Source organism: Chlorocebus sabaeus, chromosome 16 (genome assembly GCF_047675955.1).
Source record: "Chlorocebus sabaeus isolate Y175 chromosome 16, mChlSab1.0.hap1, whole genome shotgun sequence".
Lineage (NCBI taxonomy): Eukaryota > Metazoa > Chordata > Mammalia > Primates > Cercopithecidae > Chlorocebus > Chlorocebus sabaeus.
Window position 1 is genome coordinate 19,628,704 of NC_132919.1, and position 16,768 is coordinate 19,645,471.

Genomic DNA, 16,768 nt, shown 5'->3' on the forward strand with positions numbered 1-16,768 from the left:
TCTGTTTCCTTCTTTGTGTTTATGAGTTCTCATCATTTAGCTCTCACTAATAAGTGAGAACATGCCGTATTCGCCTGCATTAGCTGGCGGCTGAGGATAATGGCCTCCAGCTCCATCTGTGTCCCTACAAAGGACATGTTCTTTTTCATGGCTGCATATCCTTTCATTTTCTTGATAGTATCTTTTGAAGCAAAAGATTTTTAATTTTTGTGAAGTCCACTTTATCTAGTTTGTCTTTGCTTACTTCTGCTTTTGATGTCATCTCTAAGAAAATAGTGTCTAATATAGTCATGAAGTTTTATAGCTATGTTTTCTTCCAAGAGTTGTAAAGTTTTAGCTCTTGTACTTTGAGGTGATTTTTGTATATAGTATGAGGTAGGAGTCTAACTTTGTTCTTTTGTATGTGGATATCCAGTTATTCCAGCATAATTTGTTGGAAAGACTATCTCCCATTGGATTGTCCTAGCATCCTTGTTGAAAATCAACTGACCATAAATTTATGGGTTCACTTCTGGACTGTCAATTCTGTTCCAATGGTCTGTATGACTGTCTTACGTGAACATGGGATGTCTGTTTATTTACTTGATTTCTTTAGTTTTTTCAATGACATTTTGTAGTTTTCAGTGTGTAGATCTTCCACTTACTTATTCATACATATTTATAAATATTTTATAATTAAACATTTATAAATATTTTATAAACATATAAATATTTTATTCTTTTTGATGATATTATAAATGGAATTGGTTTCTGAGTATATTTGGATTATTCATTGCAAGTGTATAGCAATACAATGGATTGATTTTTGTAACATCTTGTGTTCTGCAGCCTTCCTGAACTCCTTTATTAGCCCTAAGAGCTTTTTTTGTTGTAAATTCCTTATGATTTTATACCTACAAGAGCATGTCATCTGTGATTAGAATTAATTTTACTTTCTTACCAATCTGGATGCGTTGTCTTTCTTTTTCTTACCTAATTGTCCAGACTGAAGCCTCTGGTATAATGTGGACAAGAAGTGGTGAGAGCAGAGACACGCTTGTCTAGTTTCTGATCTTAGGAGAAAGCTATCAGATTTTCACACTAAGTACAATGTTAGTTGTGAGTGTTTTGAACTTGCCCTTTATCAAGTTGAGGAAGTTCCCTTTTATGTCTAGTTGTTCAGTGTTTATATTATGAAAATCTGTTGGATTTTGTCTAATGCTTTTTCTGCATCTATTGAGAAGATCATATGTTTTTGTCCTTTATTCTATTACTATGGCAAGTTACATTGATTTTGACCAACTTTGAATTTCTGGGATAAATTCCATTTGGTTATGGTATATAATCCTTTATGTATGTTTTTAGGTTTAGTTTGCTAGTATTTTGTTGAGGATTTTCCTATATCTTATCTATATCGTATCTATTATCACTTTTAATGGCTGCATAAGGCTTAATTATGTGGATATACCATAATCTAACCAATTAGACTTTAAGTTATTTCTTTTCTTGCCATTGTTGTTGTTATGATCAAGGATAAGCTCATCACTCCTACTCAGATAGCTTTGTATTCATTCATGAGTATTTTTGTAGGATACATTCCTACAAATGGAATAACGGAACCAAAGGTTATGCACACATGTTTGTCTCATCTTGTCATTGACATTTTCAAGTTGTTTATAGTGGGTTTTTTTTTTTTTCAGAGGTTTTCAATTTTCAAGTAAGTCACATCTGTTTTTTCTTTATGTATTCTGCCTTTGCCTGTAGGCTCAGAGAGGCCTCTCCTACCGTATTCAGGATAATCTCCTGTATTTTCTTTCTTTTTTCTTTTTTAATTTTTCGAGACAAGATTTCACTATATTGCCCAGGTTGAAGTGTGGTCTTTTTTCTTTTTTAGTTTTTCGAGACAGGGTCTCACTATGTTGCCCAGGCTGGAGTGCAGTGGCTATTTGCAAGCACAATCATAGTGTGCTACAGCCTTGATCTCCTGGGCTCAAGCAATCCTCCCTCCTCAGCCTCCCAAGTAGCTGAGATTACAAGCTCACCAGCTATTGTGCTCAGCTAAAACAATCCATTCTTTATCCTAGATTAGTCATGCCATCTTCGTCATAATCTAAATTCTTATTTCTGGGCTTTGCCATGATCCAGTGCTCTTCTTTGTATTCCTGAACCTTGCCATTGTAATTTTTTACTTTTCTGATCTGTTTTACTATCTGGTAGTACAAATGGTTTGTGTGTGTGTGTGTGTGTGTGTATGGAATTTTCTTCTTTAGAGAAGAATCAAGTTATTTCATAGCTTCTATAGAGAATAATCAATTATTCTACCAGATGAATTTTAGGATAATTTGATAAATAATTTTCATCATATTTCTAATCTGATTAGAATTTTTATTGGAATTACATCACATTTATAAAATTGTTTACAGAGAATGAATATCCATTGGGAGAGCATGGTATGCTTTTCATCCAGTCTTCTTTTTTGTCATTCAGAAAAGCATGAATTTTGTGGGGCAACTGTAACTTTCTTACCAGGTCTATTTATGGATAGTTACTATTGTAAGTAGGATTTTTTTAAACATGTGATAACTTATTTAGGTATATTATTTTATTATACAGGTTAATAATACTTATTTTAGAAAATTTAGAAGCTACAATGTGAATTTAAAAAGTAAATGACCCTCAGTCTGAGAGATAAGCACTGTTAACATTTTGTGTGTATCTTTCTATTGATAGATTTACAGTCTAATGAGGGAAGTAAGACATGATCACATGAAAGGCTTAATAATCCGAGACGCTGTTGAGTGACTAGCTTGTACTTTTTTTCTGCCTAGCCTTTTTTCTCCTTTTGGAAACTGCTTTTCCTATAACTAGTGGAGCTGCCAATCATCCAGGTCCCTCTCCACTGTGAATGGGTTGGACAGTGTATCACCTCAGGCTCTTTTCTGGGAGAGACTCTCTAATCTGGAATCTCAAATGCTGAAGACCTCTAGTCCTGCAGTGCTGCTGGGCAAGGCCTTCCTATCCTCAGAGCACCCCTGTTTGGATGATACTAGTTTAGAAGAATGAAGTTACAGGTGATTCAAAACCATTCCTGATGACGTCATTGAACCTCAAGGTCTAGCTGGCTTAAAGCCAGCCTGAATTCATCCTAGACTTTCCTAAATCAGTAAAGCCAACAAGCTCACTATTTTAAGCAAACTTGAGTTAGGTGTCTGTCATTTGCAGAGTCCCAACCACTACCACCTCCTGTGTCTGTGCCATGGTGCCACATGGGGAGTCACCCAGATGAGTTAGGACCCTGTATGCCCCTTGCCCCCCAGGAGGGTGGGTGTTCCTCAGTGAGAGCAGGTTCAGTACATTGTGCCTGTTGTCTCCTTCAAGGCAAAGCGGGATGGCCATGAGAGGCAGCAGCCTTGGCCAGGTGGGGCATGGAGCTGACGTGCCAGGCCAGGCTGCCTCTGAACTGTTCTTTACAGCACTCTGTCCATTAGAATGACAGAGTCTGAGTCTGGAGTTAGAATTGTAGTGAACATGGGGGATTCTGTGTCACAGAGGCTCTGCAAACCCATGCCACCTGCTATATAAGAGCTCTCTGCCATGCAAGAGCAGACTGGCTGCCTTCCACACCTATTATCCAGTAAAATAGCAGTAAAAATGCAGCTTGTGGCAATGACTAAGCTTAGCCCAGGGCTGCTGATGGAGTTCTTGGTGCCTGTGGATATAACACATGTTGCTCGTTTACCTTCAGAACATTTCTTCGGTGTTTTCTGGGCAGTGTATTTGCTCCCCGTTGCAGTAGGTCATTGTCACTGGGGCTGACTCTAGGCCGTCTGTAGTAGCAGGGAGCGTAGACCCCAGGTTTTGTGAGGATGCCCGTATCATTTTGGAGCTCCCTGAATTCAAAATTAAGTATGAAAAGATTTATTTGGAATGAAAAAAAATTACAACAAATTATTGAAGCCTAGGAGTTTCAGATGCCTACCTCTGAGATCCCTTTAGTTGGCTCGCCAGAAGCCCCTGCTGCGATATGCTTCCTGGTCGCAGCCCGACTTCCCCTTCCCACCTAGAACTCACAGTGCTCACAGGGTCATGGCAAGGTGGTGGGGCACGGCTGAAGCTTCAGGGTAAATCCATTTGTGAAGAGCAGACTGAGTTTTTGTTTTTGTTTTTAAATCTGTTCGATGTCTCAGGGAGCAATCAGCAAAAAGCTAGCCAGCCTACATCTTGAAACCCTTACATTTTGGAGAGGTACACATTAAGCATTGAGGACCAAGTAGGATGGAAATATGATTTTGCACTTTGTGCATGTGTGCGTGTAAGAAAGAGAGAGGAGAGAGAGAGATTGTGAGAGGCAGGAGAGAGAGGGGGAGAGGCCATCAGAACTTGGGGAGAGCAGAGCCCGCCTGCTTCCTGAGTGAAGCGTTGCTCAAGCGCTCTCTGCCCAGCCCCCTCGGAGTGTGGTTTTCCTCCCAGGCCAGCACCAAACTCAGAATAGAGTGGCTGACTTGCTGATTGAGATCGGCAGCTCCCGAGAAGCAGGAGAAGCAGAGTTTTGCAGTAAGTACATGGTTGGTTATTATTTAAGACAGAGATGGAAAATCTTAGGATAGCTGGCGAAGAGGTGCTTCTGCTTTAGGTACAATGTCTTACAGACCCAGTGGATCTTGGTGTGACTAAGGCAGTATGAATACATTCTCCTGTGGTGCATGGACTGGATAAGTTAATGACACATGCATGATTTTGGGGGCGCTGAAAAAGGATTTGAAACCCATCTTCTGACGTCTTGAAAGAAAATGGTCTTCTCACTGCTTGTCACCTGTTTCATCTTGCAAGGAAAGGATGATTCATGCCAACTTCAAGTAAATATATGAAGTTCTTTAGAAAAGAAGCGCTGTGAGTACTAATTAGTAGCAGTGTGTAGATTATTTTCCCATCCAGGGTGAATAGGGCTGCTTCTGTGCATTCTTTTTGCCAAGTGTGGGATGTCTAAGGTCCTGTGAAGAGAACCACCCACTTAACTAGTGCTTAGCCCCTGGAACGTTCTTGAGTCATCTCCCCTTGGAGATCAGCACTGTAGTGTGCCCTGTCATATGGCAGAGGGTCTGATAATGTCCCAGTGCTCAACATCTGGGCAATACATGCATTGTGTTAGGGTCTGAAATGAGATGCTTGTGAAGCCCAGATGGCAGAATTTCAACCAATAATATGATAAAGTTGGCGGCTTTTCTCAGAAGTTATTTATTATATGGTTGCTTGAGACTGTTTTCCTCCACACCCCCTCACAGGGCTGATGATACCTTAAAATCTCTCTTACCCACTCTGTTTCTAGAAATTAAGTTTTTGCTTTTTATTTCCTTGTCCCACTGACTCTAATTTCCTATTGGAATAAAATGTTTAGCTTAGCGGTGCAGGAGGTCCACACTAAGTTTTCTTGGGAAATGTGGCTTCCGCCCCTTCTCGATAGAATGTGAAGGTGCTGCTCCTGCTGCAGAACTCACTGGTGTGGCTGCTTCTGCTCCTTTACAGCTCAGCTCCGTGGACTCTGTGTCTCTGTGGTTCTGTTTTAGAGTAGCTGTGTTTCACTTCCTTTAACCTTTCCTTTACCAAGTGAGTTAACATGCAAGGCTGTCCAAACGGAGGAGCCCCCAAGGCAGGAGAGGGGGTGCAAAATAAGCAATACTAAACTCATTTGAAAACGTGAAATTGAAATAAACCACCACTTGTGAAGTATCAGTCCTCATTCCAATGTTATTTTTCCAATGTGTTAACTTTTTTTTTTTTTAGATGGAGCCTCGCTGTTGTCACCCAGGCTGGAGTGTGGTGGCTTGATCTCTGCTTACTGCAACCTCTGCCTCCTGAGTTCAAGTGATTCTCCTGTCATAGCCTCCTGAATAGCTGGGACTACAGGCGCATGCCACCACACCCAGCTAATTTTTGTATTTTTAGTAGAGACAGGGTTTCACCATGTTGTCCAGGCTGGTCTCGAACTCCTGACCTCAGGTGATCCACCTGCCTTGGCCTCCCAAAGTGCTGGGATTACAGGTGTGAGCCCCCGCACCCGGCCCCATTACGTTAACTTTTTTTTTTTTTTTTAATGATCAAAGTAATTTTGAGCTCTCACTGTACGACATCATCTCATTTGATTCTCCCAGCAGCCCCATAAGGTAGCTACCTTTATGGTCTTCAGTTTATAGCTGAGGATGCAGAGGCCTAGAGAGGTTATGTCACTTGGCACAGGTCAGAGAGATGGGTGGACAGGTAGGTGAGTGGTGCAGCCAGGATGGGAACGCAAGTGTCTCTCAATCCAGAGCTCGTGCTCTGATATGGCATTTCAGTAAATTCGGAAATTGGAGAAAATAGTAACTTAATCCCACACCCTAAACCAACTGTTAAAATTTCTGTATTTCTTGCTGGGTGCGGTGACTTGCACCTGAAATCCCAGCTACTCAGGAAGAGAAGAAGGAGGATTGCTTGAGACCAGGAGTTCGAGACCAGCCTGGGAAACATAGCAAGGCCACTGTCTCCAAAATAAAAAGAAAAAAAAAATTAGCCAGGTCTGGGCACAGTAGGTCATGCCTGTAATCCCAGCACTTTGGGAGGCTGAAGCAGGTAGATTGCTTGAGCTCAGGAGTTCAAGACCAGCCTGGGCAACATAGTGATAGCTCATCTCTACAGAAAAATCAAAACACAAGCTGGGTGTGGTGATATGCACCTGTAGCGCCAGCTACTCAGGAGGCTGATGTAAGAGGATCGCTTGAAATCAGGAGGTTGAGGCTGCAGTGAGCTGTGATCATGCCACTGCATTTCACCTTGGCCAACAGAGCAAGACCCTGTCTCAAAAAAATAAAAATTAAAATAAGAAAATAAATAATTAGCCAGGTGTGGTGTTGCATGCCTGTAGTCCCAGCTACTCCAGAGGATCACTCGTGCCTAGGAATTCGAGGTTACAATGAACTATGATCTCACCACTGCATTTCACTCTGGGTGACGGAGTGTGATCCTGTCTCTAAAAAAAATTATATATTTCTTTCTACCTGTACAACTAGATATTATAGCATAAGGCTTTAAAAATGTTATATAGTTTCACAATTATTACTCTATTATTCTTTTGAGACAGAATCTCTCTCTGTTGCCCAGGTTGGAGTGCAGTACCGCGATCTCAGCTCACTGTGACTTCCGCCTCCTAGCCTCAAGCTACCCTCCCACTTCAGCCTTCCAGGTAGCTGGGATTACAGGCGTGTGCCACCATGCCCAGCTAATTTTTGTATTTTTGGTAGAGATGGAGTTTCACTATGGTTCCCAGGCTGGTCTTGAGCTCCTGAGTTGAAGCGGTCTGCCTGCCTTGGCCTCCTAAAGTCCTGGGATTACAGGGATGAGCCACTGCACCTAGCCTAGTTTGACAATTATTTAATGGCATAAAATATTTTATTAAGTGATTGGTCCATAAATTATTTAACTCTTCCCTGTTTTTTAAAATTAGGTTGCTTTTCTTTGTTTTTGTTTTTGTTTTTTGCTATTGTAAGTAATAGATTAGTAACTGTCTTTGTCCATGGAACTTTCCTTATGTTTTTGGACTGTATCTGTAGGGTAGAGTTTCAGATGTGAGATTACTGGGTAAAAGGGCATAACCATTTTAATAGTGCTTGGTATGTGTTGCTAAATTACTTTCTATCAACACAGTGTGTGGGAGCATTCGTTCAATTTCATCCATTCCACCAGCCGACAGCATCATGGGGAAAAAAAGAGTAAGAGAAACAGAACCTCTTTATGGTATTTTGCATTTCTTTTAATACAGCTAGGCTGAACATTTTTTATGTGCTTGTTTAAAAGTTGTACTTTCTCTTTTGATCATTTTATGGGATCATAATGCTGGCTTTTTGGAGCCGATTTATATGGGTAAGATTTATTTGCCATATTTTTGTCAGTTATTTTCCCCAGTCTATTGTTTACCTTTTTAAAATGAGTTTTTAAAACACATGCAGTCATTTAACATTTTTATATAGTCAAATTGGTTCATTTTTTTTGGTAAGTCTTTTATATTAGAGATCTAATTTCTCTGTTTTTAAGTCATTTATTTTCTTCTAGTATTTTCTTTCACGGATGATGTGAAAGTAAATTTAAACTGACTTTAAAAAATGCTAAGCAGTTTTTCCAATATCATTTATGAGCCACGCTTATGTTTTCTAATATTTTATGATTTTTTCTTTGTATACCTCCAGCTTTTCTATTATATGATTTTTCTGGATTATTTGATTATTTACAGGAGCAATCTATTTCTACGCCATTATCACACTGTGATAACTTTTGTTGCTTTTTTTTTTTTTTGAGATGGAATTTTGCTATGTGGCCCAGGCTGAAGTACAGTGGTGCAATCTTGTCTCACCACAACCTCTGCCTCCCGGGTTCAAGTGATTCTCCTGCCTCAGCCTCTTGAGTAGCTGGGATTACAGGTGCCCGCCACCACGCCTGGCTAAGTTTTGTATTTTTAGTAGAGATGGGGTTTTACCATGTTGTCCAGGCTGGTCTCGGGCTCCTGACCTCAGGTGATCCACCCGTCTCAGCCTCCCAAAGTGCTGGGATTACAAGCATGAGCCACCACACCCAGCCTGTTGCTTTTATGATATGGAGAGAAAATGAGTTGTGTGGAGTAGTACTGAGTGAACATAGGATTCTGGTTAAGCCCATGGGCACTGGAGGCAGATGGCTCAGCCTTAACTTATCTGTCCCTCAGTCTTATTATCTGTAAAATGGGGATAAAATTAATAATAGTTTCTATTTCATAGGGTTGTTGGAGAGAGGAAATAAAAGCTAAATTAAAACACACACACCGAAAAAGTATTTGGTGTAGGTAGATGTGTAGAGAGACTATCTGAGGCATATAGAGATGATTTTATATACATGAGTATGGATTATATTACATATATACGTAAAAATACATTCGTATTTTTATAGAGTCAAACATATCATTCTTTCCCTCTATGACTTAAGACAGCCTTTCATGTAATCTTGGGAGACAGGAAAGGTTGTGTTAGCCACAGAGTGAAAGAATGACACGTTTGAGTCGCCATATGCTAAAAACTTGATACACTGAAAGACAAGTATGTGGCCGAGAGAAATACATGCAGCACACATACCACAAAGAGTACTACTCATAATAAATGATTCCAGCAATCAACTAGAAAAAACACACCAGAGAAAAACGGGGCAAAGGTTATAAAAAAGCAATTCCTAGAAGAAGGAATATAGAAGGCCAATAAACATACAATGTTCAACCTCAATAATAGTCATAGAAACGCAAATCCAAATACTCATGAAATGTCATTTCCCATGCAACATATTGGCAACAATGGAAAATATGAATAATATTGCAGTGTAGAGAGAACATAGGAAGATAGGCACTGGCAGTCATCACTAATGGGAACAAAAATTAGTAAAGCTTTTTTGTATGGCAAATTTATAAAATCTATCAAAAGGTAAAATATGCTTACCTTTGATTTGTCTTAGAAAAGCACTGTGCATGTTTTTAAGTAAACATAAGCAATATAAACATATTTATGTTAAAAAATATGAGCTATATATTTTTATTTGTATGTACATAAAAATTCATTTAATAAAAAGCACTGGATGTGTGATGTCAAACGGTTGTTTCCTGTGTCACCTCTGGAGAGGGAAGTAGAATTAGGGCAAGGTTGCTTTTTCCTCTTGCTAGATATCCTCCTGTGTTTGAATATTTCATGAGTCTGAATTTGTATATTTGTATAAAGTAAACAAACAGACATTTTTCCAGACCCACAGGCAAGAAGAATCTTGGGAGCAGGATGCTAGCTGTAGAAGCTCAAGGTTGGGAAAGCAAGTGACAGATTTTGGGAAGAATAAGCGTTTGGTGGCAGTGTTTAAAGATGCTTTAAAGGTCTTAACTTATGTTTTAGAAAAGGAAGCCACCCAAGAGGCACGGAGGAAAAGCTGCTTTATTGATGGGTGCCGACCTCTTCCATCTCCTGTCCCTGTTTTCAGGCTTTGTGAAGTTGCGTCCCCACACACGGCTCGTAGACGCCCCCCGAGGCACTGTTCTCCTCGTTTTCTTTTCCATCCTGTGTTCCTTATCTCTGGCTTATTGATTTATTATTTTTGTATTTATTTTTAGAGACAGGGTCTCTTCTGTTACCCAGGCTGGAGTGCAGTGATGAGATTATAGCTCACTGCAGTCTCAACCTCCTGTGCTCAAGAGGTCTTCCCACATCAGCCTCCTGAGTAGCTGGGACTACAGGTGTGCACCACCATGCCTGGCTAATTTATTTATTTGTAGGTATAGAGGCTTTCTACAGGCTGTTCTTGAACTCCTGGGCTCAAGTGATCCTCCCACCTTGACCTCTCAAAGTGCTGGGATTACAGGCGTGAACCACTGTGCCCAGCCTCTCTAGTTTAAAAAACGGTCATCTGAGGTTCAAAATAAGCCCTTCATCCATTATCCACCCAGTAGACATCCAGCACCTAGTCTGAGCTGGGCAGTGTGCTAGGCCCTGGGGAGACAAGGGTGAGCAAGAGAGAACGTGCCAGCCTCCAGGGACCTACGCATGGGTTGGGGAGGAGGGACAGTAAATACTGACGAATTGTATCACTGACTGTGATGGTGGCCGCGAAGCTGCTGTTGGGGACTGTGGTGGAGAGTCACAGAGGAGGGATCCTTTCCCTGGGTGGTCAGGAGGCGCAAGGAAACTAGGGTCCTCTGAGGAGAGCCTGCGTCACTCCAGTCTCTCCCATTCCGTCCCTTTCTCCACACCCCTACCGCCATGTCTTCATTCCTTTCACTGGGACCACTGCTTCCCAGATTTTGGTTCTTTCATGCCTCTTTCACAGTTGTTGCCATTGTCAACTACCATTACTTATTACAGTTCCTAAAATTGACTTAACATTATTAATGTGTCTTGAAAGGACTTAACCGTGAGAAACAATGAAAATGAAATGATGCTAGATTTGCAAGTGAAGATGATAAGTAATGAAGGCAGAACTCTGAACGTGGTCTAGAAGGCATGGGTGCGGTTGCTTTGATCACAGAGGGATGCTATTTATGTGGGAGAAAGGGAATGTATTAGGATTAGATATTTAGCTGGCAGAGGGGGACTCCCTTGGCAGTGAACTCAGGGAGGACACTGTAGGAAAGAGATCACCGAAAGAGGGAGAGACTGCAGAGCATGTATTTATTTTGTTTGATTACAAGAATGAGATAAGCCAGCAACACATTACAACTTGGGGGATCGGAGGGTCCCTCTGAGACAGACTGCGGGAGCCACACCTGGTTGCTACGGTAACAGGCCTTCTTGTAACGAAAAGAGCCACAAGTGCCCACAATAAATGGCTTGGGGCAGAGGAGCAACAAGGGGCCTGCCTTGCTGCCTGCTGGGGAGGGCAGACTCGGGGAGGTTTCGCAGTCGGTAAAGAATGCGATCCTCGGGGGAGGGTCTCGGGTTGTCTTGAGTCTGGGAGCTTGAGAGCCTCTCTGGGTCTCACTGATGAGGTCTGAACATAGGGAAAGGAAGTCCTCCTGGCTTCTCCTGTGCTGCCTGCGAGCCTTTGCTGCATGGGAGGAGCCCCAGGACAAGAAGCGGCACAGCGGCTTTTGTGAGCTGGCTTGGGATGCTGAGAGATTTGGGCATCCCCTTGGCCATCCTGAGGAGGGCTGGGCCCACATGACGGGATCAGTGCAGGTGGGGGTGGTCCTGCTCACCGGCCTCACCCCTGTAGCTGCAGGAACGTGAAAGCCCGCCCCACACTTGCTTTCTCCTTCCTGCCACAGTATCCCTCCTCCTCGCTTTGCTGTTCCCTGTGCCTGTGGGTTTCTGTCCCTCTTGTCATCCAGTTCATGCTTATTATCCTGGAAGGGTCACCAAAGGGTCTTTTCCTCCCCCCTGGGTCCTGTGCCCCTTGGAGAAGCTCTAAAAAGTCACACAGTGCCTTTTCTTAGTAGAGTTTTCCCAGTTGATATCTGGTATTTCCAAGGCCATTTGATAGTTCCCTACACCGGATGGTGAGCCCCAGGTGGGGAGGGGTGGTGTTTGGTTTTGCCCATCCTGTGTCCTGGTGCCTACTGCAGTGCCTATGTACAGGAGGTGCTTCCAGAATGATTCTCCAGCTAACAAATGAGTGAGACAGTCCCCAGCTGTTTGTGTAAACGAGTGAATTCCCACGACTCCTTTTGAGCCTGGTGTTTCTTTCCCAGTGCAGCAGGGCACTGGAAGTGAAGGGGAGAAGAGGGTCTGGGGAGTGGGGATGCGGGTGTGCGCGTGAACCATGGTAGGAAGCCTGGGTTTTATTCCAAGGGACACAGGGACCCACTGGAGGGCTCTGAGCAGGGGAGTGATGGGATCTGACCTACATTTCTAAAGGATCACTGTGGTTAGTGTGGAAAGATTAGCCAGGCGGAGGGAGAGGGCTGAGGAGAGGATGGAGGTGAATTAGAGGGGTGGTGGCATCTGGAAGATTGGGGTGGACTGGGATCTGTCCGGAATGTAGAGCCCACGGCTGCAGCGTTCTGGGCGTCAGGATCCCGTGATGTGTTTGTTGCTCTGATCCGTGCTCTAACTTTTCATAGGTGAGCCGTGCTATGGCCCTGAGTTTCCCACATTATAACACACACATAACTTTTCAATCAACAAACCTTTGCTGCCCCCAAAGCCACCCCAGGAGCCCCTGGGGCCCATGTGTGCCAGTTTAGGCTGCGGTGGCCCCACCTGCAGCCGGCTAGCTGTTCAGACGCCTCCTGCTGCGCCTGCTGCCTCCTTCCATCACAGATGATATTGAGTTGCCACCAGTCACATAAGGAAAAGGCACCCTCAAAGTCTCAGCTCTTCAACCTGCCATTCTGGGCCTCTGCCATCCGCTGCCACCCTGTTTTCCAGCGCCATTCTGCATAACGTCCACTGTGCTCGCCCGCTGTGGCCAAACAGCACCGCTCCTTGCCTGCTTTTGGGGGTGCTCCTCTTCTCACCTGGAATCCCCTCTCCTCCAGTTTTCACATGTCAACCTCCTAGCCATCCTTCAGAGTTGTGTTAGTCTGCTTGGTCACTCACAACAAAGTATCACAGACTGTAGGTCTTAAACAACAGACAGTAATTTTCTCACAGCACTGGAAGCAGACATTGGAGTCAAGGTCAAAGTGTTATTTTGGGAGGCTGAGGCAGGAGAATTGCTTCAGCCCAGGAGTTTGAGACCAGCCTGGGCAACACAGTGAGACCCCATTTCTAAAAAAAGAAAAAAATGAGCCAGGCGTGGTGGTGTGCACGTTGTCCCAGCTACTCAAGAGGCTGAGGTGGGAGGATCGCTTGAGTGTTGAGTTTGAGGCTTCAGTGAGCTATGGTCATGCCACTGCTCTCCAGCCTTGCCAATAGAGCAAGACCCTGTCTCTCTCTCTCTCTCTCTATATATATATATATATATACACACACACATACACCTTGTATCTTCACAGTTATCCCTCGGTGTGTGCCTGTGTCCTCATCTTTTCTTAAATGGACACTAGTAATATTGGTTTAGGGCCCGCCCATATGACCTTAATTACCACTTTAAAGACCCTCTCTCCAAATGCAGTTACATTCTGAGACATTAGGGGTTAGGGCTTCAACATAGGGAGGGGGTGGTGGGGAGGGACACAGTTCAGCCCATGATTGGGTCTCACTGAGATACCACTTTCCCCTCTAGCACACGCTGTGCTCACACACCATAGCCTGTTAGTGGCCTTCTTTCTAGCACTGGTTGCTCTGTCCTTTGGTGTTCATTCATTCATTCATTCATTCATTCATTCATCTAAAATAGTACTAAGAGACCATCTAGTCCAGACTCCTGGGCTGTATTATTCTTTCTGAGTGCTGACCACACCAACTATATCTGACACAGGTCACCTGGGACATTTAATTTTTTGTTAATTCATCAAACAAAATTTCTGAACACTTCCCATATGCAAGGCATTGATCCAGATGCTAGGCAGCAGGCACAGCAGAAGGAGTCTGAATGCTGGCCAGCTGCTGGTGAGGCCGCTGATCTGCCTTTGCTTTTAAATGCAAAGGCAAATCAGAGTTGGTGCTTCCAGTTAGTTGGAGAGACATGATAACTGGCATATACAGTCATACAAGAGAGGACATAGACAAAATGTTTGGAATTTAGAGCAACACCAAATCACGTTGGTCTTTCTGTAGGTGTGGGGAGATGGCAGATAAGACTACAAGGGAGAAGTAACATTTGATCTGGGACTTAAGGATGGATAAGATTTGTGTAGATAGTAAGTAGGCTTTTGAGTTTAGGCTTTTTTCACTTAGCATAGTGCATTTGAAAGACATCCTTTTTGTGTGTGTGCTATTCATTCACTTTTATTGCTGAGTTCATTCTATTGCTGAGTACTAATCTAACATGGGAATGCATCAGTTTATTTATCCACTCACTGTTGAGGGAGAGTTACATTGCTTGGCGTTTGCTGTTACGAATCCAGCTGCCATGAACATTAGCATTACAGATGTTTGTGTGAACACAAATTTTTATTTCTCTTGGATAAATACTGAAGAGTGGGATTAGTGGATTGTATATGTTTAATTTTTAAGAAACTTCGGCACTGCAAAGTGGCTGTACCATTTTGCATTTCCACCAGCAGTGTATTAGAGTTCCAGTTGCTCCATATTCTTGCCAGCGCTTGATACTGTTTTGTTTTGTTTTTAAATTTTTAGCCATTCTAGTAGGTATGTAGTGATAGCTCTTGTGGCTTCATTTGCATTTTCTTAATGACTAATGATATCAAGCATTTTTTTTATGTGCTTATTTGCCATCCAAATATCTTCTCTGGTGAAGTTTTTATTTAAATCTTTGGTCATTTTTTATTGCCTTGTGCGTTTTATTATTATTCTTTGTTATTAATATGGACATTATTTTGTTATTTTTAACAAAAATAACAAATAGGCAGGGCACGATGGCTCATGCCTGTAATCTCAGCATTTTGGGAGGCCGAGGCGGGTGGATCACCTGAGGTCAGGAGTTTGAGACCAGCCTGACCAACATGGTGAAACCCCATCTCTACTAAAAATAAAAAATTAGCCAGGCGTGGTGGCACACGCCTATAATCCCAGCTACTTGGGAGGCTGAGGAAGGAGACTCGCTTGAACCCAGGAGGCTGAGGTCGCAGTGAGCTGAGACTGCGCCACTGCCATTGCACTCTGTCCTGGGTGACAAGAGGAAGACTCTGTCCCAATAAATAAATAAATAATAAATAAAAGTAACAAATAATAACAAAAATGGTTAGTATTTAATAATTCAAGATTCAAGTCCTTTATCAGTTTTGTGTTTTGCAGATATTTCCTTTCCAGTCGATGGCTTGTCTTTTCATTTTGCTGACAATGTCTTTTGAAGACCGTACATTTTAAATTTTGACAATATCTCATTAATCAGGTGGTTTTCTATGTTTTTTGTCTTATCTTATTGCTCATATTTTTGGTGTTGTAACTAAGAAATCTTTGCCCTACTCAAGGTCACAACAGTTTTCTCCTGTTTTCTTCTAGAAGTTTTCTAGTTTCAGGTTTCACCTTTAGGTCAATGATCTATCTTTAATGTGGACCACAGGTGTGGAACCACAGAGGAATGAGACAGAGCCCTTTACTCAGGGACCGTCTGGGCAAAGGAGGTGGAGGTGGGAGTCACACAGGGAAGCAGTGTTCGTCTCGTGTAAGGCCTGCTGATAAGCCTGGGTCCAGGGTGCTGTGGACACACTGTGGTGTGGAAGCATGTCTGTGCCCCAGACAAGGGGCTGTGAACTGAGGTTTACCAGGCAGTAGAGGGTAAGTGGAAAGCAGGAGTCCGGGCTGGGAAGCCTGTTCTGGGCTCAGAGTGGCCTTGGGCAGGCCTGGAGGCTGGATGATAGAACTCAGCATCCCTGCAGCTGCTGGTCATTTGGTGTGCCTGGGCTCAAAGTGCAAGACGGCTGGCAGGAGCGGGCCGAAGGGAGCAGGGGCCTGAGCACTCCGTGTACCTTACACTGAAACAAAGAGGAGGTGGACGTGGCTTCATGGCATGGCTCAGGCTGTGCTCTTTGAGGGTCGGCTTCATGGCATGGCTCAGGCTGTGCTCTTTGAGGGTCAGGGGTAACTGTCTCTCTTCATTTTGAAAGTCAGATGTGTCTGTGTCATAAAGGGCCCATCCACAGGGGGCAGCGGAAGTGCTGTTATGTAACCGTTTCTGTCCCCCACTCTGGAAACAGATCACATAGCAGTTGCTGTACTTGCTGTTCCTTGTAGACTTACTCCTGTGCAAGGAACATGTAATGACAAGGTAATCCCAGGAGCAGCCTGCAAAATTATCCCTCATATTTGTGGTTCCTGTGTATATTTAAAACACAATGCTAGAAGCGATTGATGCTGACGAAGGATAGGGCATATTCCAGGCACTGAATAAATTAACCCTGCAAAGCACAGCAGTTGCTTTCATTAGCCAGCTGGCACTGCAGGAATATAGCTAAAGCCTGTGGGTTAGAAAAGAAAATCTCAGGAATGCGAGAACAAAAAGGAAATCAGCTGCATTCAGTGATTTAACTTTATCTGGCAACAATAAGGAAATCCAGAACTCACGGTGCTCTGAACAATGGCTGACTCCCACTGGGTGTGCGAGGAGACAGACGTTCCCTGTTCTTCCCTGTTCAGTGGAGGGGATATCCACCACGACTCTGGGTATCCATGGCAGGATGCAAGCGTGAGTTAGGGCCATGCAGAGATGATCCAGATTTTGTTCCTGCATCCTCTGCGACTAGAGATGCTCCAGCAAA

At 43.2% G+C, this 16,768-nt stretch overlaps 1 protein-coding gene across 6 annotated transcripts in view; it reads left to right on the forward strand.

Moving 5' to 3' along the window:
- The window catches only part of SPECC1 (sperm antigen with calponin homology and coiled-coil domains 1), a 313,389-nt gene that overhangs the window by 61,940 nt on the left and 234,681 nt on the right, over positions 1 to 16,768 (forward strand). The window contains exon 1 of one of the 6 annotated variants that reach the window (XM_008010644.3): positions 4,452 to 4,533. The exons of the other annotated variants lie outside the window; for them this stretch is intronic. The gene's annotated coding sequence lies outside the window, so the exon portion shown is untranslated. Of the gene's footprint in view, positions 1 to 4,451; positions 4,534 to 16,768 lie in introns of those variants that run through there. 6 annotated transcript variants of the gene reach the window in all.